Here is a 20196-nt window from a genome sequence, read left to right as displayed (position 1 = left end):
TTAATCAGTGTGACATGCCACCTACCTTCCTGAGCCTGGGTCTCAAAAATCTGTCCTGTAAGATTCTATAATGTTATGTTCAAGATATAATGAACAAGCTGCAGGGGATTTTGGAACACATGAGAACAAGGGCAGTAATGCTGCCCAAGCTAAGTAATTACTCCTAGCAACACGATTCTGTTAAGTAAATAAAGACCAGGAAGGAAGATGTGAACAGTGATCAAGAACTGTTGCAGGGGGCCTGGGTGGCTCGGTCGGTTAAGCGTCTGCCTTCAGCTCAGGTCATGATCTCAGGCTCCTGGGATCAAGCCCCACATCAGGCTCCCTGCTCAGCACGGAGTCTGCTTCTCCCTCTCCCTCTGTGCTCTCTTTCCTCCTCTCTCTCTCTCTCTCTAATAAATCAAATCTTAAAAAAAAACAAAAAAACAAAAAACTGTTGCAGACACTATGTTAAGCAGCTTCACATACGTTATTTCATCTAATTTTCACGATACACTTGTAAGGAAGAAAGGTCAAAATCCATTCTTAGCAGATGAGGAGTGGGGCTCAGAGGCAAAATGACTTCCCAAGGTCACAGAGCAATGAGTGGCATAGTCAGGACTCAACCCCCAGCCCTCTGATTCTTCTCACATCAGAGAACATCAGCCCTGTCCCTTCAGTGGTTAAACTGCTCCAACATTATTTCCTTCTGACTTTGTCTAATAATGTACACCAGCATTTGTTTTTAAAATGCTTCAAATACAAAAAGAACCTCCCCCCTAAAAATGTGTTCCCTAATATGCCTCTATCTAGATTTGCCTGGTTAAACCTTGTGAATGTCACTCATTCCTTCCTTCCTCCGAAATCCACCAGGTGGCGGGTGCTGGAGACCAAATGCACCTTTGTCCTCAAGGAGCTCACTAGAGTGTATGAGCACAGGGTGCCTCCTTGGGCTACAGACTGCTAAAGCACAAAGTATGTCTTCAATAGACTATGTTCAAGATGAGTAGCTGACGACATGAACAAGGTATCCTCAGAATTCAGACAAGGTTCCCCAAGAGGTTTTGTGGAGGTATTAAAACTCAGGATGTGCTATGTGCTGTAAGGAATAGAAGTCCTGAACATGGGCATGTGGCGTATCTTTTCCTAAGGCAGTATAATGTAAATGCAAATACCACCAACATTTTCTAATTAACTCAAAATTACCACCATCATCATTACAATCAGATTACTGCGGTGAGATGTTTAATTTCTCCAGTTTCCTGGGGGCAGCGACACCTTTGCTAGCTAATGTTGAGAAAATCATACTAAGTATCATTCTATCAGCTTCATATGTTTGACCCTCTACCACATAATTATAGAGTATACTACTAATCTAAAAGGCTAAAGCAGGTGGAATCACTAGCTTTAATCTGTTATGAAATCTATACCAGACTTAACCACTGTGGCTAACAATGAGTCAGAAAAATAAGGATCTATCACAAGAAGACAGTAGATGTCTTATGCAATGACATCTACTCATCTACTAAATTTGCCTAAACGTGAAGTAGAAGTATTCACAGATTTGTTCTAATTGTATGGATTACACTTACAGGTATATAAACATAGTTCAACATCATTTCATTTAAATTATCATGCTTCAAATAGTAATATTCTATCAGGAGGCACTACTAATAGGAAAGAATCTTCAAATGGCCTGCTCAACCTAGGCCATCCTGGATAGGCACATACTTTGTAAGTATTCAGCAGTGATTTTAAGGAAGGTAACCCAATGCTTTTCCTTCCATAGTACTACGCATCCCTCAAATGAAGTATCCCAAGGGAGATGCTAACAGAAAGTTAAACTATGAGCTTATTCCCACAAACAAAACAAAACAACCTGCAAAAAACCAAGTGCACCTGTAAGGCTTAGCTATGTTAGAAAACAGTATGTGCTACGTGATTACAATGTTTTAAAATAGAATACATACAGATAAAAGGGTACACATACACCAAATGTACTTCTCTGGAGAGATTCAGAAGTGGTACTTTCTTTCTTTGTACTGTTCAAATATATTCCACATTTCTGTAACAAACACTTTGTGACCAAAAGATAAACAAATATTTTAAATGAAAATAAAAGCTTAGTTATTTGAATTATGTATACCCCTAACTGCTAAAGTTTAAAGAGGTAGTCTTGCCTTAAATGTACAACCTAGGATGGCAGTGTTTCAAGCAAATCTGTAAAATGAGTTATTAATATAAAATTAAAGGTAGGAAGTGGGAATGTAAAATGTTACAGCCAATGTAGAAAACATTATGTCAGCTCCTCAAAAAATTAAAGACAGAATTACCATAAGATCTAGCAATTCTACTTCTAGTATATACACCAAAGAATTGAAAGCAGGGACTTGGACAGTCATACACCAATGATCAGAACAACATTATTCACAATAGCCAAAGGGTAGAAAACCCAAATATCTACCAACAGATGCATGGATAAACAAATGTGGTATCTACATTCAATGGAATATTATTCGACCTTAAAAAAGAAATGACTGATACATGATACAATGGGGTTGAACCTTGAGAACATTAGGCTAAGTGAAACAAGCCAGACACAAAAGAACACAATTGCATGACTCCACTTACATGAGGTACCGAGCCTAGTACCTTATAGAGGCAAAAAGGAGAATGACAGTTGCCAGGGACTGGGGGGAGATGAGAATGGGGAGTTGTTTAATGGGTACAGAGTGTCGGTTTGGGATGATGAGAAAGTTCTATGGAGACAGGGAGTTCTAACAACCGCCTAATAATGTGAATGTTCTTAAAGTCAGTAAACTATATACTTACAAATGGTTAAAATAATTTTTATGTTATGTATATTTTGTCACAATTTTTATTTTTTTAAAGATGTTATTTATTTATTTGAGAGAGAGAGAATGAGAGAGAGAGAGAGCACGAGAGGGAAGAGAGTCAGAGGGAGAAGCCGACTCCCTGCTGAGCAGGGAGCGCGATGTGGGACTCGATCTCGGGACGCCAGGATCATGACCTGAGCCCAAGGCAGTTGCTTAACCAACTGAGCCACCCAGGCGCCCTTTATCACAATTTTTAAAAATCAAATTATGGGGGCGCCTGGGTCACTCAGCGGGTTAAGCGACCAACTCTCGGTTTTGGCTCAGGTCATGAACTCAGGGTGGCTCTGCGCTCAGTGGGGAGTCCACTTGAGATTCTCTTCCTCTCCCTCTGCCCCTCCCTCACACACGTGTCTCCACTCTCTCTCTCAAATAAACCAATCTTTAAAAAAAAAAAAAAAAAATTGACTCCGCCAGGCTTCCTTCTGCAACAGGCGTGGGTCACGCCCTCGCTTGCTCTCTTTCTGCCTCCATCTTGGTTCCGCGTTCCCCTCACAAAATGCCTGGTGGAAGCCACAGAAACCGTCCCTGCTACAGAGCAGGAGTTGCCACAGCCCCAGGCTGAGACAGGGTCTGGAACAGAATCTGACAGTGATGAATCAGTACCAGAGCTTGAGGAACAGGATTCCACACAGGCAACCACACAACAGGCCCAGCTGGCAGCAGCTGCTGAAATCGATGAAGAACCAGTCAGTAAAGCACAACAGAGCCGGAGTAAAAAGAAGGCACAGAAGGCTATGTCCAAACTGGGTCTTCGACAGGTTACAGGGGTTACAAGAGTCACTATCCGGAAATCTAAGAATATCCTCTTTGTCATCACAAAACCAGATGTCTACAAGAGCCCAGCTTCAGATACCTACATAGTTTTTGGGGAAGCCAAGATCGAGGATTTATCTCAGCAAGCACAACTAGCAGCTGCTGAGAAATTCAAAGTTCAAGGTGAAGCTGTCTCAAAATTCAAGAAAACACACAGACTCCAACTGTACAAGAGGAGAGTGAAGAAGAAGAGGTTGATGAAACCCATGTAGAGGTTAAGGACATAGAATTGGTCATGTCACAAGCAAATGTGTCAAGAGCAAAGGCAGTCCGAGCCCTGAAGAACAACAGTAATGATACTGTAAATGCTATTATGGAATTAACAATGTAACCATCTGAAAACGAGGACTTTTTTTGGTGTTTCAAAAGAATAACTGCAGCTTGGTTTGAAATTTGTACTGTTTCTATCATTAATAAATTTATGGCTTCTTGTTGGAAAAAAAAAATATGATCCCATGGGTTTACATCAAACCTGCATTAATAAATTCAAAGATATATATTTTTAAATATAAAAGTGTTTCAGCCCTAAAAAATATTTTTGAAAAAGTACAATCATAATTCATTAATTCTGTCTTGGGAAGGCAAGTTCAGATTAAAGAAATCCCGAATGGAACATTTCTAAAAGACATATAGCCTTCTTAGAACTTTCCAGCATATACAGCAATTCAAACTAAACCAACTATTTGTTATGATGACCAGTCCTTCTAGGGCTTGATTGATAATGATAAAAATGAGTTGTAATTAGCATGTCCATTATATTAAATAATCACCTCTGAAGTACTTCAGTAAGATAATCTTTTTTCTTTCTGCAACATTTTTTTCTGCCTATTATTTAGGAAGTACTTTCTCATAAAAAGCCTCGATATGTTCAGCCTCAGTTGTCACTCACTGTGCATTAAGAGGTGAATCAATGACTTCTTGTTTGTTTGTTTGTTTGTTTGCCATATGGAAAGAAAGCAGAGAACAGAAATGAGAAATGAAAGCAGAGGACGAAAAAGAGTTTTAACAGCTTCAGAGGATAATACGCCAACTCACTTGGATCTCCATATTTTCCCTGGCACTTGAAAATATATCCCATATTCCCACAGACTTTTTCTGTGTCCACTGGTACTACAGATCAAAATCCCATTCCCTGGATGGCTTTTCCTAGTGACAAGCATGGTCCCTCAGAAAGCTCATGGCATGGAGAAGAAAAGGTTATTTTATTTTACACTCTGAAAGCAAATTTAGTCAAGAGGACAAACACAGACCTTCCGATTTTAGAAATCTACATTTAGAATTAGAAGACTAAAGGAGTAATGTAGCAACCAATCTTTTGATCCCTCTAAGAGTACATTTATTTTCCCTTCCCCTAGGAACCAAGTAACTCTTAAAGGAAGGTTTGCTTTACTGATCTAGCAAAAAATATATTTGAATACACTTACAAAATCTTAAAAAAACAACAGGAAACGGAGAAACTAGTCCAGGAAAACTCTGTTTTTGATAAAATAATGCTCTCAATAACAGAAATTAGAATTATGACTTACAAGCATGGGTCTTCCACACAGATCTCAACCTTCGTTCCAACCAGCATGTATTTGGCAAAAAAGGAGATGGACGCAACCAGTGGGAAAGTACACCTCAGAACCTGTCTTCTGCTGCCTAAAAGCTTGCTGAGGGAAAGAGGTCAGAATAGTGTGAAGAGCCCCGCAGAACTGGTTAGTACCAAGATTCTGGCTCTTCTTACACTGTCAATCTTAGGGCATGATGTGAGCTTGTATTGTTTCTTATCATGGAGGCTGATATTCTTACAGTAAACCTAAGGACTCTGAATGCTGAATCAATCCATTTAAAAGTGACCTGTATGCGCTTTAGCATACACGATATAGCCTGGTATATAGGCTATTTGAAACAGCTATGTCAAATATGAAAACACATTTCTTTTAATTGCAAAGAAATTTATTTAAATTAAAGCACTTACATGTAAGTACACTGGAAATTTCTAAGAGGTTTTTCCATTTTCATAAACTGGATGGATAATTATTTGTTATCAGCTGAAGTTGCTAAGCTGCCTTACAATAGGAATTTATTTATAGTTAATGAGCTATTGATAAAGTCTAAGATGCCTTACCAAAAAAGCACTACTGTATGATAATGTGAACAAAATAATAGCATATATTAATTCTTCTTCTGACAATGACCCCACATACCAAGAATGCAGGGGGAAATCATAAAGAGCAATACATTCATGGTCCCTGGTTCTGAGAAGATTATGGTCTAATAGAAAGATCTTAGGAACTAGAAACCTACAACACAAGTATAAGTAGAATAACTACACACACAATGGGATACCACATACAAATACATGGTCCACGTGATATGTATCAATGTATAAACAGAAAAAAATTACTTGCACAATAGTTAAAACTATGTGAAAATGATATATTCTAGAAAACTGCTACATGAAATCCCAGAAATCAAATTCTTAGTATTCTAGCAGATGATAACATGAAAGCATGTCCTCCATGAAGATCACCCAGTTTCCTGCAGGAATGAGTGTTTTTCATAGCTTTCTTCCTTTTTCACCAATGGAAGTTCCTGTTTGAGCACAAAAGATTTGTGTGTAGCCATCTTTCTCTATTTTGGGGGACTGTATTTCAATTCTAGTACAACTCTCAAACAGACGAGTTCTAGGGTTTTAGGTAAGCTTTGGGGGTGCAACTTCACAGCCTGTCATGTCCTACATCTGTGCTACAGCAAAATAAATTCAAAAAGCCGCTCAGGTTACAGAAGAGCCAAATGTTACGCTCATCGATTTCTTCCATACTTACTCTAATGAGCTGTTTGAGACTAAACAGATGCTACACCTCTGACTTAAACACCAAATGTATCTCCCAGGTCCAGACAGGCCTCTAAGATAGACTCAGTCTCAAAAGTTTATAAATCAAAATATACTTTATTTTGTAAAAACGATTTAATTCATTTATTTGAGAGAAAAAGAGCGCGTGCGTGCGTGCAAGCGCACACAAGCCAGGGCGGAGGGGCAGTGGGAGAAAGAGGAGCCATCTCCCCGCTGGGCAGGATCCCAGGACCCTGAGCTACCCTGGGACCCCTAAATATAAAAATACACTTTAAAACTACTGCACTGGTTCCATGATATAAGTACTGCAAAGAAGCAAAGTTTCAGAGATTTACCGAGATACTGATATTTTACTGCCCCAGCTGCTAGAATTTGTCATCCACTTCTTTTCTGCAAGCTTACCTTACTAGAAGAACGAAGGGGAATGTCCTGAATACTTGACAAATTCCACAAGACAAAGGAGCTCCAAGAAAGCGTGGCATTCTCCAAAAGAGTTTATACCATCCTTCATAAAGATGCAGATGAACAGGTGACAAGGTAATCCTCCTACCTTCGTTTAAAAACAAACTGAGTTGTAGAATTTCCTAACATATTGACTACCCTCGGCCTCCTCAGTTTTGTTCAAATTTGTTACTCACTGGAGAGGACATCTGTCACTTCCCAATTGCCAGTAAGTTACTTTACTTGAAACACAATTTGCAGTTATGGCCTCTGGAAGCAATTCTTTATCCCCATCATCCAAAGGGCCACTCTCATTTCATTGCACAGAAGCTTTAGGCAATTCTAGGACATAGGGAAACTGACAGCTCATTGTAAGTGAAGAAATAATTCAACTGAAGCCATGTGCTCTGGTTAGAAAAGCAAACAACCCAAGTGGCAATAGTATTAGCAGGAAAAAAAAAAAGGATATCCAGAGTTGTGAAGCTGACTGTAATCTCACTGAAGTATTGCCTTTATGAGATCCTTCTATTTTTAAAAGGAAACCAGAAAAGAAACTTTCATGACTTGAAATAATTTCTATAGTTTTGTTCTTCATTGCACCAAACAGACAAAGCTTTGTAAAACAGATCATATAAAAATAGACAGGTCATAAGGCTAAAGAAATGGATAGAGCACAATAATCCTTGATTTTCTTTTTCTAATGTGTTCAAGGCTGGAATAGAGGGCTTCAAGCTCAAATCCATTTATGCTATCATGAACCTTTCCTATGTGACAAGCTCTAATGTGATTTCACCTACTAGTCTCTAAAAGTATTAAAAGTATCAACCGGGGCACCTGGGTGGCTCAGTAGGTTAAGTGTCTGCCTTCGGCTCAGGTCATGATCCCAGGGCCCTGGGATGGAGCCCCACACTGGGCTCCCTGCAAGTGGGGAGCCTGCTTCTCCCTCTCCCTCTGCCCCTCACCCCACTCATGCTCTCTCTCTCACTCTCTCAAATAAATAAAATCTTTAAAAAATATAAATAAATAAAAGTATCAACCATACCCTGCGATAGCCTAAAGTCAAATGAAAATTCCAGGCATAACCATACTGTATTCACTAGATAAACGTTTACTGGATGTCCTTTAGGTAAAAAGGACACAAAGCCAACACCGCAACCCCCTCTCCTGCCCCTAGCAGTACTTATATGGTGTCAGAGGGGCCTAGGCACATAAACAGATGTTCCCCAGAGTGGCCACGGCTCTGACGGGGAGGTGTGAATGCCATGGGAAGACCAGAATCGGGGAGGGTCAACTCCCTGAGAAGACAGGCAGGGAACAGTGACTATGCACACGCCAGGTGCAAGAACTGAAAGAAATTTAGCCGGGCTGCAGCAGAAACCTTAGCCTTTATCCTAAGAGAAACATTTAATCACTGAAAGACCTTAAGCGGGGAAGTGGTGTGATCAGATGTAGGTCTGTAAAGATTACTTTGGCTGAATGTAGAGAGCAGATGGTGATGAAGAAAAAGAACTCAGAGGGAGCCTAAGGTGGCTGCGGTAAGGCAGGAAAGAAAAGAGCCTGTACCAAGGAAATGGAAATGGAGAACCCCGGACAGGAGACAGACTCAAGAGGATTCTGTAAATGACTGGGAGGAAAGGAGCTGAATAAGGGAAAGAGGGAGCCAAGGGTTATATCCAGCTATTCAGCTGAAGTAACTGAGTGAACGGAGTGCCACTCACTAGGTCAGAGAACACAGCCTATTTCAGGGGAGGATGAGGAATTCTACCCTGGACATTTTACGTTTAGCTACCTATGGGATATCAAAGTGGGTATGTCCAATGGGTAATTTATAAATCTGAAGATCAAGAAAGATCTGGATTGGATATTTGGAAATTTGGCATGAGATCACCCAGGGAAAAGTGTATGGAGCAAGGAGAGAACAGGATCTTGGAAAGAACTCGAAGAAAGTCCAACCTCAGAGAGACAAGGAATACCAATGCAGAAGAGTCTGGTTTGTGAAGGAACAGGCAGAGTAGGAAGAAAACCAGGAGAAAACAGTGTCATAGAAGCCTAGGGACATGAGTATCACACAAAGAAAGTAGTGTCAGGGTCTAATGCTGCTGAGACCAAACTAGGTAAGGACAAAGAAAGAGCCACTGGATTTAACAAGAATCACTGGTGACTTCCACAAGACTTCCGTTGAAGTTGTGGGTGGACAGGCCAAACTGCATCAGGTTGAGGAGCATGTGAAAGGTGAAGAGGAGGAAACAATGAGTATAAACAACACACGTTCACGACGCGACGTCTGTGAAGGAAAAGAGAAACAGCTAGGTTGAAGGACATATTTTGGGTGATCTCTTTGTTTTAATCATGTTAGAGACTTAAAAAAAATACTTTTAATGATTTTATTTTCAAGTAATTTCTACACCCAACGTGGGGCTCGAACTCACAACCCAATGTGACCAAGAGTCACACGCTCTTCCGACTGAGCCAGCCAGGTGCCCCCCAGAGACTGAAAAATGTTTAAATGTTAACGGGAAGGAGCCCGTAGCAAGAAAGAGAAGGACTGGACATAACCACTAAATAAGGTTTCTGAGAAAGTAACAGAAGTGGAATCTGAAGCAGAGGTACAAGGTAAGCTGTAGAAAGGGGGAGAGTCCTCTGTGAAAACACAAGAGAAGGAAAGGACAGATATGGATAGAAGCGAGTTTCAAGGTTGGGGCACCAGAAGTTGGAAGCTATTTCTTTCTCTTCTCTTTCCCTACCGCTCCCTCTACATTTTCCACTTCCACCAGCAATTTATGAGGGTTCCAACCTCCCCATATCCTCACCAACACTTATTACTGTCTTTTTCATCATTGCCATCCTAGTGGGTATGAAGTAGTATCTCACTGTGGGTTTGATTTGCATTTGGGGGCCATTCTCTTTTGAGGTCACCTTTTTGTCCCTGTGAGGAAAAAGGACTGACCAGAGGAACCTATACAGGTGCTAAGACAGAGCCCAGGGGAATTTGGAAACCTTAAGTCTGTAGAAGTACCCAACTGATCTGTGAGTTTTTCTTCTCCAGTGAAGTGGTATGTTTCCCTCAAACTGATCTGACCCGACTTGGAATGGGAAGTTGCTCGTTTAAACATAATGAGACAAGTGCTCCTGAACAATAGATCATCTGCTTGCTGAAAGTCCTGTAATAGACACATTTGAAATGACAGTTTGCATAAGATTCACTCTTTTTTTTAAAAAAGATTTTATTTATTATTGACAGAGAGAGACAGTGCGAGCAGGAACACAAGCAGGGGGAGTGGGAGAGGGAGAAGCAGGCCTCCCGCTCAGCAGGGAGCCCGATGTGGGGCTCGATCCCAGGACCGCGGGATCATGACCTGAGCTGAAGGCAGACGCTTAACGACTGAGCCACCCAGGCGCCCAAGATTCACTCTTCTTGACCCTTGAGAACAAAGCACCTCTCAAACGTGTTCACTGCAGCAGATCTTACATCTGTACTTTATTTACAACTACAATCATGGTACTAAATTCATCAAATGGCAAACTGCAAGAAAACACCACATATCCATTCACCTCAATAATGGGTAATTCCTTTAAAACATGTTCAATGATTTTTGAAGTAACCAGTTACCTCGTAAGAGTACAAGATACTGTCACAGCATTCAGTTAAATTAATTCAGTAAGTACATCCTTATGTAATATGAAGATTTAATAATTTAGAGATTTATCACTAAGGCACACTACCACATATCCTGATCTCAGTTTTGTGCTCAGGGATCACATCTTGGGACTGACATATATGTGAACCAGATTTACACCAAGGATTATATGTTAGAAGGTGCTATGTTGTTATTTCAATCATCTTTTGCTAAGTAACATACCATCCCAAAACTCAGTGGCTTAACAAGAGCTGTTTGTTATTTCTTTCAATTCTGTGAAGTACTCATGAGGTCATGGGCACTGGGAGCTTAAGTAAGGCTGACACAGGCCTCACATTGCGCAGTCACTGCAGGTGGTCTCTCCTTCTCCTAGATTCAAACGGAGCAAATAGAGAGAGACTCCATCTCTTAATGGGAGGTAGTGCAGTCAACATAGGGATGGGAAGAATTGCTGGCAGTAATCTCGGAAACACTTCACCACAGCCGTCAACTATATTACTAGATGTTTCCACTATACTAGTTGAGCTCATGACTGAAGCACTAGAACCCGACAGACTTGGTCCATCTCCAAAACTAAAACTCTTTCTTAAGCATTGAAAAGAACATCTCAGCAAACATACTCTTTTGCCCCTGTGGAATGCTAGTCTCAGGAAAGCCATGGAATCTTCTTTTCTGGGGTTGTGGGAAGTATAGATATTATCTTTAGGGAATAGCCTAAGTAGAGTCTTTCCCAACTGAAATTCATTACCTCAAGTCCTTTCACACTTTACAATTTCTTAGGTATGCATGAGTATGATCTCATTTATTAAAATCTAATACTAAAAAAAATAGAGGTATCCCCAGCTATTTCAACTCTTGCTATTCAAACTCCATCTAAACTCAAAATTATATAGATCTGGCTAAGTTCCTCAATACTCAAACCTTTGCTATTGACTCTCCTAGATCCAGGTATGAACTAGATTTGTATATCACAGCATCTCTTATTACCTGAAATCTCACTCTCTGAACACAGCAACCCAGTAAATTTGTATAGTAAAAAGGATGTATGCCCCAAAATATTAACTGCTGTTATCTTCAGATGGTATAATTACAGGTGATATACATTCTTTTTTACGCTTCTGTAGTTTCTAAATTTATTGCCTTGCAAAATTTAAAAAAAAAAAGTCTATATTGTGGACTTAATGTACTTGGAAATTTTAAAAAATTAAGTCCATGTTGTGGCTCAAGTACATAATTGATTTAGATAATCACTTGATTAATCACTTGATTAACTGACCTCCTCTATGAAGTCTATTCTGGTTAAACTCAAACATTCATCATATGCCTCCTGTGCATTCCTCAACATGTACACAATATGTAACATTTTTAGATTTTTTTTAAACCACAGAATATCTTAAAAATGTGTCCTAATGCCCTGGCTGGACTCTAGAATCCTTGAGCGTCCTCCCCACCTTGTTTACGATGCATGAATTACTGTTTAATGTAGTACACACAGAAAAAATAGAATAAAAGTCTTTGATTTCCTTTCAGTTTCATCTTCCCCACAGTGACTTTCAAATAAAGGAGGACACTGTCTCAGACTTCCCAGCTTGAGCTACTGATTATTAAGATGAAGCCAAAGCTCTTGCTAGGACATGGACACACTCTTCGTTTTTAAAAACTTTAAAGAATTTTTTAAAGCTACAAACTAGATAGGTTTTAAGGCTATTTGCTTTCTGAAGTTCCCAAAATTTGGTCATTTGGATCACACCCATAAAAATCACTGTAGAAGAAATCTCTTTAATGATTAATATCCTTCCTCTTCTTCTAGAGGGAAGAAAAAATAGGATCTGTCCAGAAGCACTTAATAGACTGGTATTCACACAATGGATTAAAAGATACCCATCTCACAGACTGACTGCTATATCAATAGAATGGAAATATGGGTTACTTACTCAACCCTGAAAGCACTTCAGAGAGGTGAAATTCAAATGGATATTTTCTAAAGTTTAAAGCACACTATAAACTGCCCTCAGGGTTAGCTCATTTATCCATTCCTTTCAGCATGATATGCCGTGATGTTTTGATGTTACTATTCCACAATGCACAACAGTCTCAGAAACTCAGTTTTTGCCCCCAAGAACTATAATCCCCCCCAAAACAGGCCAAAGTCAAATAAGACTTTGACTCTGTTTCTTTAAGCAATATTATAATACTACTTTATTAAATTGTAATCCCCAGCTGCAAAGATGACATCGGAATGTCTCGCATGCAAACAAATACACAGAAAGCCACTTACGAGAGAACAGAGCATGCCTCGATGGTCATCTCCTATAAAATAGAGTAGGTAGTATACCCGAGGGAGGACAAGAGAAATATTTCACTCAGTTCGCCGCACTCCTGGATAAAGGTCCCTAAGTGAATGCCCCTTTGCGGAAGCCGTGTTGTGGAGGAAAGGGAAACAGTGGAGAATATGGTTTGTGACACCACTACCCTCCGGAGGTGAAGGAGGAGATGCTAAGATCTTGGGAAGGGCCGAGTGAGGATGGGGAGGAGAGTCGGAGGGGAGGTCTCTTCTTCGCAGAACAGCGCCGAGAGCGGTAACAGGCTTCAGCTGGGAGCAAAGCTGCGTCCAAACAGCTCAAAAAAGAGAGGCAGCCGGGCAAACTTTCGCTAGCCTCCCCTCCCCCTTTCTCTCCCCCTCGGAAGAAACGCCAGCAGAGGTGCTAATGGTGCCGTGCTGGCGGCGCAGACATTCGCCGGGACGAAGCGCCCCGCGGACCCGCGGCCGGGGGCCGGGGGGCCGAGGCCCGCAGCCGGAGGGAGGGAGCGGGCAGGAGAATGGGGCGCGCCAGCCCGGCCCGCGGGGAAGGGGAGCAAGGAGAAGGGCAGGGGTGGAAGCGGCCCCCGCGAGCTCGGGCCCGCGCCCCACGGGCTACCTGGGACGCCAAGCCGCTGTCTCACGCCGTCCGGCCGGGTCCAGCCGCGGGGATCTCGGAAGCGCGGCGGGCCGGAGAACCCCCTGGGAGCAGCGGCCCCGACGCCCGGCGAAGGGGAGGAGTGGGGGGCGGGCGCTAGGGGCCGGGCCGCCGGGTCACGTGGCCGGGCCGCCTCACGTGACGCCGACGCCGCGCGCGCCGGGCGGCCTCCGGGCTTAGCGTTCCACCTGGCGGTGTCCTGGAGTGGGCGTCTTTGGGCTCTAGGGCGGGGGTCTCCGAGGAGAGTCTCGGAGTTCGGTGACCGCCGAGACTCGCAGGCTTTTGTCTCAGGGAGACAGGGACGCTCGAGGGACTGGCTCCTGCTGCCCTCCCCGATGGCTTGTTTAGCCGTGGGGACGGCCGGCTAGCCTCCCGTGGGCACCTAGGACGGAAAAGCGACTGCACACTCCTCTCCCTCCACCGTGGCGCGCCCTTCTCCCTCTAGCCTACCCAGGTGGTGCTGCCGGGGACAAAGGGTTTCGGAGGAGAGACTCGTTTAACTCCAGAGATGTCTCTCCCCGGCCCCCGCCCCCCATTTCCTACCGGTCCGAGAGCAGGGGCGCTAGGCCGGAGGGTAGGGAAGGTGGCAACTGGAGCGTGATCCGAAGGAAGGAGGGAGTGAGGCTTAGGGCCCAGGTGATGAAAGGAAGGCAGACGTACCTCGGAAGCAGGCCCCCAGGATTGTAGGGGACCTAAGACAGCAAATGACCCAACCCTTTTCTTCTTATGAATGAGTAAACTGAGGCCGGGGTTGCTTTGTGCTGCTCTAGCTTGTCATCTGTTGAGACCACAATCATCTTTATAAAGTATTGTACAGCCTTTGAAAACTCCAGTTCGCTCCACAGGCTACAGGATAAAGTCCAAACTTCTTGGCATAACTTTCTAAGCAATCTTTTTCAGACTTACCTTTCCCGCTTGAACTCCCATGAATAAACAGAAAAACATTTTCTAAGTATCACCAAACAACTCAGTCAATCTACTGGAAGAAGGCTGCTTTTCCACATCTTCCAGCTTTTCCTCAGCAGTACTCTAGGCTCTGGCTACAGAGAATTCCTGTTTTCCTTCACTACTTAACTTTCTTTGGATTACTAACTTTTCCCCTAAGTTGCTTTACCTGTCTTTGCATTCATTCATTCTTTCATGACTCTCTGAAATGCCCTGGAATCACTACCCTCTCCCTCTTAAAGAAAACCAGAGTCAGACAGTACTTAAGGCATTAAAACAGATTTTATTCAAAAACTATTGCCATAGTGCAATCAAGCCCAGTTGTATACTGAGGTCTCCTTTTTCCTATTGCCAATAGTTGCTGAATAAAATCTGCTTACTGCTTTAACTATTGTGGAGTTCTGCTTATCTTTAACAACACCCCAAGGTACTCCTCAGTCTCCTACTCATCTTTCAAAATCCAGATCAAATACCACCTACTCCTGCCTTCCTTCTCTGCATCCTCCTCCCTGATTCAACAGCTTCAGCATTTGAAATTCCATTCAGACAGTGTCTGCAGTAACTTCTTCCTAATTTCCTGGCAACTACATATTTTGATACATAAGTCTCACACTGCCTAGAAATGTACATTTCCCGTAAGAGGTAAATTGTCTATTGCTATCTTCTTCCTTAGATTATGAAGTCTTTGAAACAGGACTTCTGGGCTTAATACAGTGCCTTCAATATCCACTGAATGAAGGTCCATATCCACTGAATGAAGGTCAATGTCACCCCCATATCCACTGATTGAAGGTCAATGTGGTAGAACCTCCATATCCACTGAATGAAGTGGCACCACCAAGGTTGTAGCAGTTAGTGAATTTACTAAAAATTCTTGAGCCTACTTTGTTCAAAACAAAACAAAACAAAACAAAAACCCCCACACACAAAAACTGATGTCAGTTTCTTTATGCTACAATCTGATCAAAAGAGCTTCTGTAAAACATACTTGTTTGAGAAAAATATTGAGGTCTGGGGTTTGAGTCATCAAATATTTCCTGAGCACTCACTGCTTATCATGTGCCAGATGCTATACTTGGCACATCTTTGAGGATAAAAGATTGGATAAGACATGGTTGCTGATCTCAAGAAATATGTAGTTTGTTTCATTGTTCCGGTGCAGTGTGAAAGGTATGATACAGGGTGCCAGGTGAACACAAAGGAAGAACCACTATTAGAAGGCCAGGAAAAAAACTTCCTGGGAAAATGAATTTGGAGAACACATAGTAGTTAGTTGGAAGGGAGAGAAAGACCTTCCAGAAGAGAGAACAGTATGTTCAAAGGTAGGAAGGCATGAAACAGTATTATTTATTTAGGAAAAGTGAGTAATGCTATATAGCTGGACTTGGTGACCTCAGTTACCTCTGGGACAAAGGAAACCTAATTGGTTAACATTGCTGTGCTTGAAAGACACATATTTATTAGTATTAGTGTTATTTATTGGATTGAGTAACTTTCTCTCAGACAAATCATAGGCTCTTAACCTAAAATTGGACTGTAGAATAGTGCTAGGTGATTTTTTTAACTTTTTTTTTCCAGCTTCAAAAGCTCTCTGTAATTGTTACCTAAAAGTAGCAAAATTACTTGTTCCAAACAAGATTATTTTAGAGCACTCTAAACTACCGGGCAAAACAACTCAATTTATAGGTAGTACTTTAAGGAAGACACTTGGTTCTACTTCCATCCGGGTGGGAGGATCCCTCTTAATGTTCATGCTAAGACGTGACTATGCTGGCAAAAAGTATCATCAAGAACCTAATGAGGGGCGCCTGGGTGGCCCAGTCAGTTGAGCATCCGACTCTTGGCTCAGGTCATGATCTTAGGATCATGGAATTGAGCCCTGTGTCAGGCTCCATGCTCAGTGGGGAGTCTGCTTGAGAGTCTCTGTCCTTCTCCCTGCTCATGTGCGCTCTCTCTCTCTCTCAGTAAATAAATAAAATCTTAAAAAAAAAAAAAAGCCATAAAACCAGCAACTCTTGTAATGGCTAAATAGGAAACATTTATTTCACTATATAAGATTGTTTACCTGTTTATGTAATACACAGTTTTAACACACAGACATCTGTTCTGACAGCTGCAAAAACAATATAATTATTTTTTGAGAATTGAGGATGGCATAAGTCTTGGGATTTTACAAATGTAATAAAATATAGAATCTACCTAGAAAGAGATTCCACCTTGACTTTCTTTTCTTTTCTTTTTAAGATTTATTTATTTATTTATTTGAGAGAGAGCCAGGGGGTGGGGGTGGGGAAGGAAGGGCAGACAGAGGGAGAGAGACAGAGAATCCCAAGCAGACTTTCCACTGAGCATGGAGCCCGACGAAGGGCTCCATCTCACAACCCCAAGATCATGACCTGAGCCGAAATCAAGAGTCAGACACTCAACAAAGTGCCCCTTGATTTTCAATTAGCTTAACCAAATGGGTAAACATGATCAGTCACGATTAGTTTTACAACCTCAAACTACTTTGGGGATAATTTCTGCTCTTATAGTTGGAATAAATAAACATAAAATAGAGAGGGGGAAGATTGAGAGAAGTGGTAATGGAGAATTGGAAAAGAATTTTTATTCTAGTTCCTTTCTTCCGTCACCCCAAGAACACATAAATAAGCAAACAAGTGTCTTAGCCCTGGCTAAAGTAGTAAAGTACTCTGCTGGTTGATTTCTTCCCCTGCACTGAGGGCAGATGCTATGCTGAACAGGTGACATAAAGAGATAAACCTACTCTGTTCCCTAGATGAGGCATGAGACCTTCTGAAGCACAGCACTTATCTTGTCTATGGTGCTCCTACATAAGACCACCTTCTGCATAAAAGTGACCCAATACACTCTGTTTAGAGTGGCTTCCTTGTCCTTGGTCAGATGAAAGAGCTTGTTAAATGTGGAAGCCCTGCACTGACCACATGAACTGACAGTGCCATATTTACTTTATTCATCAGCAGTGGTGCTAGGGCCACCTTCATTTAGCAATGGCAGTACCACGAGGAGCAACATGGTTCATTAGGAAGCCACCAGCCTCTGGTAGGAGTTATGAGGTCTTTTGTCTTCCAGGGAGCTAGAGTTTTGACTGCAATTGACTGTGAAGCAGGACTGATCCTCTGAGTATTAGTATGTATCTTGATGACTTCTTGGAATGATGCTAGGGTGCTGATAGGGGGTAGTAAGAATATTCTCAGATGGGGCTTGCTTCATTGGTTTGGAATATTGCAGGTGACATCACCTGGGACAAACAAAATGACACTATGAGTAAACAGACAAATCCAGAATGGGGTACAAGAACCCTCCTAGCCTTGGTCTCTTCAAAAAGTTAAGTCTATTGGGGAAAAGGGGGAGGGGGACTGTCCCAGTTTAAAAGATACTAAAGAAAAATGATATTCAAGTGTAATACACGAACCTTGGGTGGAATCATGGTTGAACAATTTTTTGAAGCTGTAAAAGATATTTTGTGGAGAATCATAGAGATTTAATATGTGCCGATATTAGATATTAGGTGACTTTTAAATTGTTCCGTTATTTATTCAGATATGATCATAGTAATATTGAGAATGTCCTATTGTTAGGAGATGCATACCTGAGTATTTAAGGACAGAGTGTCATGAGGTCTGCAAATGGTTCAGCAAACAAACAAACAAAAAAACCAAACTAATACTATACACATACTTATCCATGAAAAGAGAGAGCAAATATGACAAAATGTTAAATCTGGAAATGTTTTTTGTACTTCCCTTTAAATTTTGAAGTTCTCATTGTAAAATGTTGGAAGATGGAGTGAGATGTTGACCTTTATACTCCAAACTAAGAAAGCAGGACATTTCAGTAACTTATTTATTCAAAAAAATCTTTTGAATGCCTACTGTGTGCTAAGCACTGTATTAAGCTTGGATATATACCGGTGAAAAAATAGTAATGGTCTCTCTCTCTTTTTTTTTAAGATTTTATTTATTTATTCATGAGAGACAGAGGGAGAGAGAGAGGGAGAAGCAGAGCGAGAAGCAGGCTCCCAAGGAGCAGGGAGCCCGATGCAGGACTCGATCCCAGGACCCTGGGATCATGACCTCAGCCAAAAGCAGACACTTAACCATCTGAGCCACCCAGGCGCCCAATAGTAATGGTCTCTTTCACGGAAGCTATGCTATACCAGCCTATCTCTCCTTTAAGACGGAAGGACTTACTCTCCCAGCTTCTGAGAAGGTGATGCACTGACCTCTTCAGTCATCTTCTTAACTAAAGAATGCTACCTTACCCAAGGTCATGCCCCTTCCAGGAGCAGCTTGCAAGAAATGACTGATCAATGTGGGATTGTTAAGACCAGACTCCCTTACTTCAGTAAGGGACAATTCTAAAGAATCATCCCGGCTTCAGAACTTCCCACAGGGTTGGTTGAGCCCTGGTTGTGACCATACTGAAGCCCATTTTCTCTTTCTGCCCAATCTTGCTTCCATCCCTTTCCTCCACAGATTCTGAGAGCATCTACCGTTGAAGAGGCATTAAACACCCAAGTAGAATGACTCAGCCAGTTAGTGCCAGGCAGCTTTTCCATCAGCCACCCCAGTACTGGCACAGTGGATTTATGAACAGAGAAGACATGGTAACAAGGAGGAAAGCCATACATGGGCCCACAAGCATGATCTCCCACTCACCAACATTTAACTATTCCCATGGCCAAATGATCAACCTGCTGGCAACAGGAATCATTGCTGAGACTCAGTACTGCACTATCCCTTGAAGATACCAAAGAGGTCTTTGGTGAAAAGGCAAACGTATTGGACTCCTCCCACCCTAGATGAGGCAGTCACTCATTTCAACATGAATAGGCTCATATTCTATGGGTTTGCCTCTCTTGCCTGCTGAGCCTCAGCCAACATGACTGTCCAAGGGCTTATATTGTATTTGATCCGCCATTATGGCATCCCATATATCATCGCATCCAATCAAGGAACCCATTACATAGCAGAGGAGATGTAGCTGTGGGCATATGACCATGGAATCCACTTTGTACCCATCACACGGCATACCACCCAGAAAGCTTGGCGGAAGTACCAGCGTGGAGATGATACCCATGAGGATAAAGTGCTACTCTCTAGGACACAGTCATGCTCTGAATCAATCACTATTGTATGATGCTGTATCCCCCACAGGAGAATACTTGGAAGTGTGATCAAAGGTGTGGAAGCAGGAGCATCCCTATGTGCCATCAATCCCCATGACCCACTTGGGGAATTTGTGTTTCTCATCCTCACAAGCGTAACCACAGGTTTAAAGGTCTTAGTTTCCAAAGGGGAAACATTTCTACCAGGAAACACAGCAAGAGTCTTCAATTAACTTTAAGCTATACCACCACCCCGCATTTTGGGCCCTTCATGCCAAAGACCAGCAGGCAAGACAAAGATCCTCATGGGGGTAGTTGACTCTTATTATCAAGAGACAGTAGAGTTACGATTACACAGTGGAGACAGGGAGGCATATGTTTGGCATCCCGGTATTCAACTAGGACATCTTTTAGTACTTGTGCAATTTTGATGGCAAATGGACAAGAGCAGCAGGGGCAGTCCGAGAAGGACATGATAAACAGGAACTGGAACTCACCAGTTTTAAGAATCTGTCATTCCACTAGGTAAGTCACCTAAACCTTCAGAGGTGCTAAT

The 20196-nt window shown here is 42.0% G+C and overlaps 1 protein-coding gene and 1 pseudogene across 3 annotated transcripts in view; one reads left to right on the top strand and one right to left on the bottom strand.

The window, feature by feature from the left end:
- Nucleotides 1-13638, bottom strand: part of RCBTB1 (RCC1 and BTB domain containing protein 1) — a 48880-nt gene extending 35242 nt beyond the window's left edge. For all 3 annotated transcript variants that reach the window (XM_028105645.2, XM_028105653.2, XM_028105659.2), the window contains exon 1: nt 13526-13638. The gene's annotated coding sequence lies outside the window, so the exon portion shown is untranslated. The remainder of the gene's footprint in view (nt 1-13525) is intronic.
- On the top strand, nt 998-4107 carry LOC114210419 (nascent polypeptide-associated complex subunit alpha pseudogene; annotated as a pseudogene).
- Nucleotides 13639-20196: the final 6558 nt, after the last annotated feature.

This window comes from Eumetopias jubatus, unplaced genomic scaffold, assembly GCF_037043125.1.
Source record: "Eumetopias jubatus isolate StellerSeaLion01/CBP00866 unplaced genomic scaffold, mEumJub1_p1.0 scaffold_3, whole genome shotgun sequence".
Lineage (NCBI taxonomy): Eukaryota > Metazoa > Chordata > Mammalia > Carnivora > Otariidae > Eumetopias > Eumetopias jubatus.
The sequence above is the reverse complement of the archived record's forward strand: the minus strand, read 5'-3'. Positions and strand labels throughout refer to the sequence as shown.